Below are 8,455 nucleotides of genomic sequence, written 5' to 3' on the forward strand. Positions count from 1 at the left end.
AGCCTACTTCTACTCCTAAGCAGGAGACTACCTATAATTTTCAAATAACTATGTAGCCACATTTGGTTATCAAGCAATTGTAGCAGGAATATCTAGGTTTACACAGTATTTCCCTGCTCAAGAGTTCTGAGCTCTAGAAGCCTCTGAAACCCCCAGGGGTCCCATCTCCATCTCTAAGATCCCAGACTTGCTGGAAGGATTGAACGAGATCATGGACTCAGTTGCCCATTTATAATGGTAAGGTATTGCATAAGCATAATGTATGATCATATTAATATATTTCACCAAAATGACCTATTAAAATTTCTATACTCACCAGTCTATACTCACCAAAATTCTATACCTGCCTACACTTCTATGGAAGTTCCTATTTATATCTCTGCACATTTTAATAACAATGTTTAAACCTTAATAACTGTGTCCCTCCATTATTATTTTTGACCTTCCAGACATTTCTACCATAATAATGTTCTTCCACCTTAATCTACCTGCTTCTTTCATTTGAGAAGCATAAAGAGTTAACAAGGCAGTAAATGTTTTATTCTAACTTCAGATTCTTCTATATTAGTTGACAAAATTAGCAAGCAAGAGCTTCATTTTATTTTATAATTTCAAAGCTCACGATGATATGGCTGTATCTCTGAAGGCCTAATGTTGGGTATTGCATCCAAGAATGAGGTGGGTCTAGGAAAATAAGCTGTGGTTTTGTTAGTTGGAAAGACACATGTCTCCCTCTAATTGAGGGGTAGGACAGATAGTATTCAAACTATTTGTAAATTTGGTGTAAATTATGACTCCAACCACAAATGAGCATAGAGAAAGGGAGGGGTGTGTCAAAACCAGGTGCAATAATTTTCACCTTAGTTTGTTTTTTAAAGCTCGGGTTTCCATGCTATTGATTACAGCCCTCTCTAAGGAAGTCGGTTATACGCAGAGGCACACAGTGGTAAGCACATGACAAAAGGATACCCCATAATATGGAAACATGAATGTGTATGTTGCGGAAGTGACTGGGCAAATAGCAACAGAATTTTCAAGTTCCTACAGATGTTTGAGTTCCCCAAATTCTCTTCCACCCCAGGGTACCAGCACACGAGGCAGCTCCACTGCTGTGTGCAGTGCGGAAGGAGAGACTGGGGACTAGGGACGGGACAGAGGAGGGAGGGGCAAAGGAAGGGAGGGAGGGGACCTGGATGACCCAGCCAAGAACACGCAGTGAAGGCTGCCTCCTGGTGCAGGAACTCCTCCACGAGGCCCCTCTAAGTTCCTTTTTCAATCATTTTATCTTTTTAATCATTTATCTTCCTCCATGTTCCTGGGACTGCTCCCCTCTTCATTACTGATTGAGCGGTTCCTTTCCAAAAACCAGGGGTTTCCCCAACGGAGGCCCAAAACGTTCAGAACAGCCTACTGGTTCTGGAGGTGGAAGCTAGCAGGCCAGAGTCTGTGGCTCGGTTGGATAACCCTGACCCTCCTGCCTTTTGAACTCAGGGCAGACGCTGCGATTCATTCACAGGTGCCTCCTCGCGGCTGCCCTGCAGGATCTGCAAGGTTGAGGGGCTTCAGCGGGCCCTAATCCATCTGCCAGGCTGCCCAGCAGGTTCCAGAAGGGTCCCCGGAAGACTGCTTCTGTCCAAAGGCCCACCATCCTACCAACAAGCAGCTGTTGCCTCTTCTTCCCCCCTAGTGGGGGTGCACAGACTCTGCCAGTTGCTTCATCTTTTCCACTCCCCTTTGTGCTCTCCCCTCAGCATCTCAGGTGTGAGGTGACTCCCCAGGGCCACATCCCAGACCAACATCACTCAAGCCATTTCCAAAGGAGCACAACCCTCCCTCAAAAACTTAAAAGAGCTCTGGACTCTCCCACTTTGCTAAGGCCAGCTCTCGGTTGTTCTTCAAGGCCTTCTAGAAACCAGAACAGTGAGCCCAGCAAGCCATATTTCAGGTCACCATGGGGCTATTCTTCCTATCTCAGTGACTCTGCCCCTCATGGTAACCCCCGGACCAGAATGTGGGCGCATGTCCTCATCCACCAACCAAAAGCCTTGACCCAGGGCAAATCCTGGGGCTGAAGTCTACCCCTTCTGTTTTTCCAGAACCCTGGAGAGTCTCCCACCTTTTCCCTACCCACCTTGAGACAGCAGGCACCAGCACCCCTCCCAGTCTCTCCCTCTCGGTCTCACTCACAGACTGCAGGCAATAATTAAACTTCTAGAAAACAGATTTTCACCAGCTGCAGGAATTCTGAGTAAGAGCCAGACCCGACGACAGAGACAGTCTGTGTAAGAAAGATAAGCCCATGACAACCCTGGACCTGTGGGCAGTGCCGGGAATTCCCACATCCAGGTAACATTCTGAATACCAGCCCTTCCCGGATTCCTGGAAAAAGGTGGTGTGAGGCATGCCCACTCCCTCAGCCTCTGGCTGTTCTTCAGGGCTGGCCTTTGACAGAGGTAGAAAAGCTGGCCTTTGCTCAGTCTGTCAGTGGGTCATAGCCACCTCCAACAGACAGAAACGTCCTCATAAAACACCAGCCTCCCTCCCCCACTCCAGAGCTGCAAACCATATTGCCAGAAATGTCTAAGAGGCGGTACTCCCCACTCTCCATGGGCAAGTGATCTGGAGTGGACAGCAACCACCGGACCGAAGATGGTGCCCCCTGAAGCAGCCGGCAGGGCTCCGCCAATGGCACTCAGTCTCCCTGGGGAGGGCTTCATCCCGTCACACACAGGGATGAGGGATGCCTGAGGTGGGGGGCTGCAGCCACAGCTCAGGGCCCTATAGGATAAGCTGTGCAGGACTCGTTCCCTCAGCCAACAGCCTTAGCTCCCCAGAGTGCCCAGCATTTCCTCACTCCAATTCCAGGATGAGGACAACTGATTTCCTTCGTGGAAATTCTGGAGTCCCCACGGAGGTCAGAGACACAGCTATCAGAGCCTGACCCACAAACTGAGCTCTCTGCCCCAAATAAACATGAAAATGAGTTTCTCTCTCTTAAAAAAAAAAAAAAAAGTTTGTCTCCAGTGACATTACGTACTTTAAAAAAATTGATGAATTTAAGGATAATATTTTGAAAACAGTGAAGCACAATGGAAAACATAAGTTATGGACTCGGACTAGATTGAAGAGGGGGATCCATTTCTTTCCTAGATAAACACTGAGTACCTATCACTTAGAGGGTGCCAGGCTGGGTGCTGAGGCCCTCTAGCTAGTGGGGCATCTGACAGCCAACAACTCAGCACCCAGCAGTATGGTGAGGACTGAGCAGATGCCCGCAGCAATCTATGGGCACTCAGAGGGAGCCCACTGAGCCCCCGTGTGCCCTTGGGCTAATTACTTATTAATTCACTCTTCAATGCTGAAAGAATATTGAGCTAATTACTATTCGGGCCAATCAATAGAAAAAAAAAAAGTTACTGATCCTGCAGTTTCACAAATGCTCAGAGTGTTGTGCTTCAGAGGCCAAGTGGCCCATCCTGTCCCTGGTGCCCCAAAGCAGCCTCCCAAGCATGAGTGAGGGTGGGCTGGCCAGGAACTAATCCCTGAAAGAGAAGTATCCCCTACATGTCCTTCCTCTGAAATAGGCAATTAATTTAAGTGAAGAGTTAATGAAGGCCAGGAGAAGGGATGGGGCAGATTCAAGCACTGGCTTCCAGGCCGTAACCAATACATCTCCACCTCTCTCTAGGGACCACGAGGCTTTTCAAACCATCTGCTTTAAACTCTCTTCCCACAGATGTCCAGAACTGAACACCAACACCTTTAAGGAGAAGGAGTTGTTGCCAAGCCCCGTTTGCAGGCACGTCACGTTTGTAAGGCTGGGCTGGGCACGGTCTGCTTCACACTCGGGTTCACCCGGGGGCCCTCGGCAAACAGCAACAAATGCCCCCAAGTTGGGAAGCCCTCTTGGCGGCCCCGTGGCCATCCACCCCACGCTTCCCCATTCGCACGGATCTAATTCCGCATCCCTCCTGATTTTTACTTTTTGAAAGCCTACAAAGCATCCCAGCCTTCCCAGGAAGGCACTGGCCACCCAGGCGGTGAGAGGCTCGCTGAACGCCCAGCGGAGCGGGAAAATATGGCTCCACATCCTCCTGCACCGCTAATCCTTTCACCATCCACAGGTACAACTTGAAAGACCGCTGCTGCCACAAAGAAAGCAACCGGCTCTAAGCCAATTCCATTTTTGTGTGTGACAAAGCCGGCTTCTTCAGAAGATCGCGACAGACGAGCAAAAGCAATGCCGTGGGGTCTGAACCACGCAGCCCTAACCTGAGCACCCAGGCATGACAGCCCGCGCGCGCAGCGGCCCCTCGGCGGGGTCCCCGGAGGCCCGCAGGCGCGCGGCGCAGGCAGCTGCGGGGGAAGCCAGCCCCACCCCCGGGAAAGGCCGCGAAGTTGCCGCCGCCTTCTCACCTGGAGACCAGCAGGTTCTTAAGTGCCGCGGGATCCCGGGAGCTCGAGAGCCGGCTGGAATTAGGCGCAGAAACGCGGGGGCCCGGCGGGAGCGGGTTGGAGGGGCGGGGAGGCGGTGGAGGCAGGCGGGGCAGGAGAGGCGCGGGGCTGGAGGTGGAGAAGCCAGAGGCAGCGGGATTGGGGGAGGCGCCCGCCGGGAGGTGGGGGCGAGGGCGCGGGAGAGGGCGCCGGAATCGTCGGCAGAGTTGGAGGGTGCTGAGGCTTGGAGATAGGGGAGGGAGGGGCGGAGGGCGGGGTGGCTTGGGGAGAAAGCGCGAGTCGGGGGCTGGGGTTTGGGGGGCTGGGGAGGGAGCGAGAAGGGAGGAGGGAACTCAGGCGCGGGTTTCAGACCCGGTGTTCGGAAGCCCGCCCCAGACCCCAGCACTACTCTCCCACTGGAGACTCTGCCCCATCGTCCCGGCCTCGGAGCTTCCCGAGGACCCCCTCGGGCTTTCAACCCCGGACCCCGGGACGCCTGTCCGCCTCGGGCCTCCACACCGCTCAGCCGCAACGGCAACCAGCCCGACCCCGGCCCGCTCCCACTCACCGTCCATGGTCCCGGCCCGGCTCCGGCCCCGGCTCCGCTGCTGCGCGCCCGATTCGGCGCTGGCCGCCTGCTCAGCCCGGTGCAGGGGGGGGGGGGGGGGGGAGGGAAGGCGAGGGCGGCGCGCACCGACCGCCTGGCCGCACGGCATGCCGCAGCGCCCCCTGCTGGCCCCGCCCCGCGCCGGGCTCCCTCGAGCTCCGCCCCGGAGGCGGCGATGCGGGGCGGTCCGGCCAGGGAGAAGGGCGCGGAAGGGTTAGCGGAGAGGACGTTGACCCGGGGAGGCCAAACAGTCCCCAGAGACCGGTCAGCCCGCGGAGTTCCCGGCGTGCCTAAGCCACGGTCACGGGCATCCTGAGTGCACTGGGACCGCGGCCACAGGCGCGCACGGTCGCCGCGCGCCTCACAAAGCCGGACTTGGGATGGATCAGGGACTACGCAGACGCACGCCTTGGCCAGGGTACACGGACCCGGCCCGGGCCCCGGGTCCCAGTGAGGGTGCCTTTGGGCCGTGTGCCCGGCCAGGCGCCGCCCCGATCCCGGTGCTGGGAGGGGCACGCGTGTTTGGGGTCCTCCACCGCCGGGGACTGCTGCCGCGTGGACCCAAACTGTCATGATTCTTGCCACCGTGCCTCCGCCCTCGTTCAGCCTTCCTCACGTTTCTCTTCCGGCACCGACCACATCCGGCCGTGTGTGCCAACTGTAGACCTGCTGCTGCGGGGTCTCGGGATGGCCTGCAGGCGCCCTGGGCAGGTCGCGGGCCCCAAGGCCTCTCCTTCACCCCTTCCCAGCCGCGGCTTCCTAGGAGCAGGCCACTGAGGATTCACCCAGTGCTTGAAACGGATTTGTGTTATGTGCTGTTAGCCGTGAGGCTTGCGGTTGAACTTGATACATTTGTGGGTCATTTCTTTCCAATGTTGGGTTCCAGCGAATTCCTACATGATTTCTCTGTGGGAGATGATCTCACCAACTGTGACTGTCGGGCTTTTGGTGTCAGTGACCCCTATGTGCCCTAGCACAACTGGCCTCGAACAAAATAGACACTGCTAAGTGTTTACGATTTACTTTCGAGAAGCACGTTCTGGAGGAGCTCATCACTTGGCCCCTTCTTTCACTCGTGTGTTAATGGCTCCTAAACTACACTACACCCAGATATTTTACCCATGTTTCTGCCTGCTCTCTGGTTTTCTGCTTAGAACTGCTTAGAACTTCCCTCACCAAAGTCTTCTGTTCCCAGCTCCCAACCCCATCTACTCATGTAGTCTCATCTTTCCCCCAGCCACCTCGGATGCCTTCCTCCCCTGAAGGTTCAAGGTTCCTCAAACCCTGCTAGCCTGCCCTTCTCGCCTCATTCCTGTGATGGCCTGCCCTCCTGAGCTCCTTCCTGCCCTGACGGACACACAACCCCTTCCAGTCATGAAGCCGGGAACCGTGTATCTCTCCCTGTGCCTGTAGCATCACCCCTGACTCTCTCACCTGGTTCTCAGTCTACCCATCCCACCCAGCACTCCTCCTTCTGACTGTCCTCCCACTGATTCCCGGTTCCAGAGCCCTTGGCGGGTGCTGCCTGCCTCTAACTTACATGCGTTAGAGCACTTTCTGCTGTAAATGATAGACAATGCAATTCCCACTTCCTTAAACAAACAAACAAACAAAAAATTTGTTGACTGACGCAAATGAAAAGCCAGGGCACATCTGCCTCTGGTCTGGATTTGGTTCCAGAGACTGAAGAATCCAGAGATTCTCCATCTCTCAGCTTTGCTTCCTTCCGCGTGACGCCCCAGCAGATTCAGGCTCACAACCTCACAGCAACAAGTCCAGGAGAGAAATAGCTTCTCTTTGTCAGCCATTCTACCCGGCCTTGGGCCTGACTCTCCTCAGCAGGAGTGGGTCACCTGTCCATCCTGTTCTCTCAGCCACTGCGACCTCAGGGTAGATTAGTTTCTTCTCTCCCTCAGAGCTGCCTTCTCATCCCCTGCAGGGAACATGTGGGTGCTCCTGGATCCCTTCCTTGTCACAGGGCAACTAAAGGTGACTCTGGGGCCCCATCGGGAGCCATTTCCCATTAAATATGCCACATCACCACTTCATTTTACCACAGCCCTCCTGTGTTGGCACATGGCATTCTGGGGCAGAATTCCAAACAGGAAGTGGGCACAGGCTCTCTCTGCTCTCAGCTTTCTCCTCAACCTGCTGGGATTTCTCTTGTTGTACTATACCCCTTCCTAGGTCAAGACTTGGCAGAGATGTGGCCTCAGGCCCCTCAGGGAACTTGGGCATCATACTCTCCCTAGACTCATCCTCTTCCATCTCTTTCCTCACATTGCCTATTTCCTGAGAGCTTCTGTGCCACCTTCCATTCTGGTGGAAGTATCCCCTTCCTCCTCCCTGTGGATTTTAGTTCTGACCGGTACCCGTGCTGCCCAGCTTCCAGGACAATAACACCTCATGGCTGAGCTATAAGGAAGAAGCAGCTCTAAGGAAAGAAAAAGAAAAGGTTCCTATGGGAAAAAACATACAGGGAAGTATCTCGAGACCATGATCCCCATTCAACCTCTTTCCTTGGCGGTTGTTGAGGAGGCAGGATGTCATCGGCCCGAAGCAGCCAGTGGTCATCTGGCCAGAACCTGGGACAGCTGTACCAGAGATTGTAGCTGACAAAGAGGGAAGCAGAATCGAGAGGTAGGCAGCTTTCCGGCATGCCTGAAACCAGGACCTGGATTTTTTTCAAGTACACTGTCTAGTAAATCCCCTGCATCCCCCAAACAAGTTAGAATTGGTTTTTCTGTCACTTGCAAGCAAGAGAGTCCTGAGTAGTACCAGCCCACAGCACAGTGCCTGGTACCTTGCTTCCCACAAAGTAGGAACTGTCATCAACGTGCAGTGTCATCAGATAGAGGAGCAACTGATGCCCATCGAAGACGGGAAAACAAATGAAAGCGTGCAGTGTCATCGGCTCACAATCTTGGTCTCCCCTTCTTTTCCCAGCCTGTTCCTTTGTCCTTTCCACTCACATCTTGGCCCCCCCAGGGAAACTATCAAAATTCAGTGAAAGCTGAACCCATCCATCTTATGAAAACAGTCCCAGGCTCACCCAAGTTATGAATATTCTGCTAGGCAGCTGCCATTTGCTGAATGAATATTCTGCTGAGCTTTGCTGCCATTTCACACAAGCAGTCCCTGCCTAGACCAAGAGCAGCTAGGAGCAGGTGCCCATCTTCAATTCAGTTTCAATTCATTAAGCAAAAACTGAACAAATATTTGTACAGCCTCCTTTGTCTTGCACTGTAGACTCAGAGAAACAATGGGCTACTGCCTCACCCTTAAGGGAACTTCACTGCAGGGGAAGACAAGCAGTCTAGGACAGAAACTGACAGTGACCTAACGATACTGGGGAGTCCTCTAGAGGAGGGGGTGGGGTGGTTTATTTGCACCAGATTCTAAGTTCCAAAGGTC

At 53.9% G+C, this 8,455-nt stretch overlaps 1 protein-coding gene across 3 annotated transcripts in view; it reads right to left on the minus strand.

The window, feature by feature from the left end:
* Nucleotides 1-5,085, minus strand: part of PXYLP1 (2-phosphoxylose phosphatase 1) — a 69,813-nt gene extending 64,728 nt beyond the window's left edge. For 2 of the 3 annotated variants that reach the window (XM_036102702.2, XM_036102710.2), the window contains exon 1: nt 5,003-5,085. The gene's annotated coding sequence lies outside the window, so the exon portion shown is untranslated. Of the gene's footprint in view, nt 1-4,416; nt 4,523-5,002 lie in introns of those variants that run through there. The other variant, XM_036102739.2, reaches the window with a different exon arrangement.
* Between the last annotated feature and the right edge of the window lie 3,370 nt (nt 5,086-8,455).

Source organism: Halichoerus grypus, chromosome 1 (assembly GCF_964656455.1).
Source record: "Halichoerus grypus chromosome 1, mHalGry1.hap1.1, whole genome shotgun sequence".
Classification (NCBI taxonomy): Eukaryota; Metazoa; Chordata; class Mammalia; order Carnivora; family Phocidae; genus Halichoerus; species Halichoerus grypus.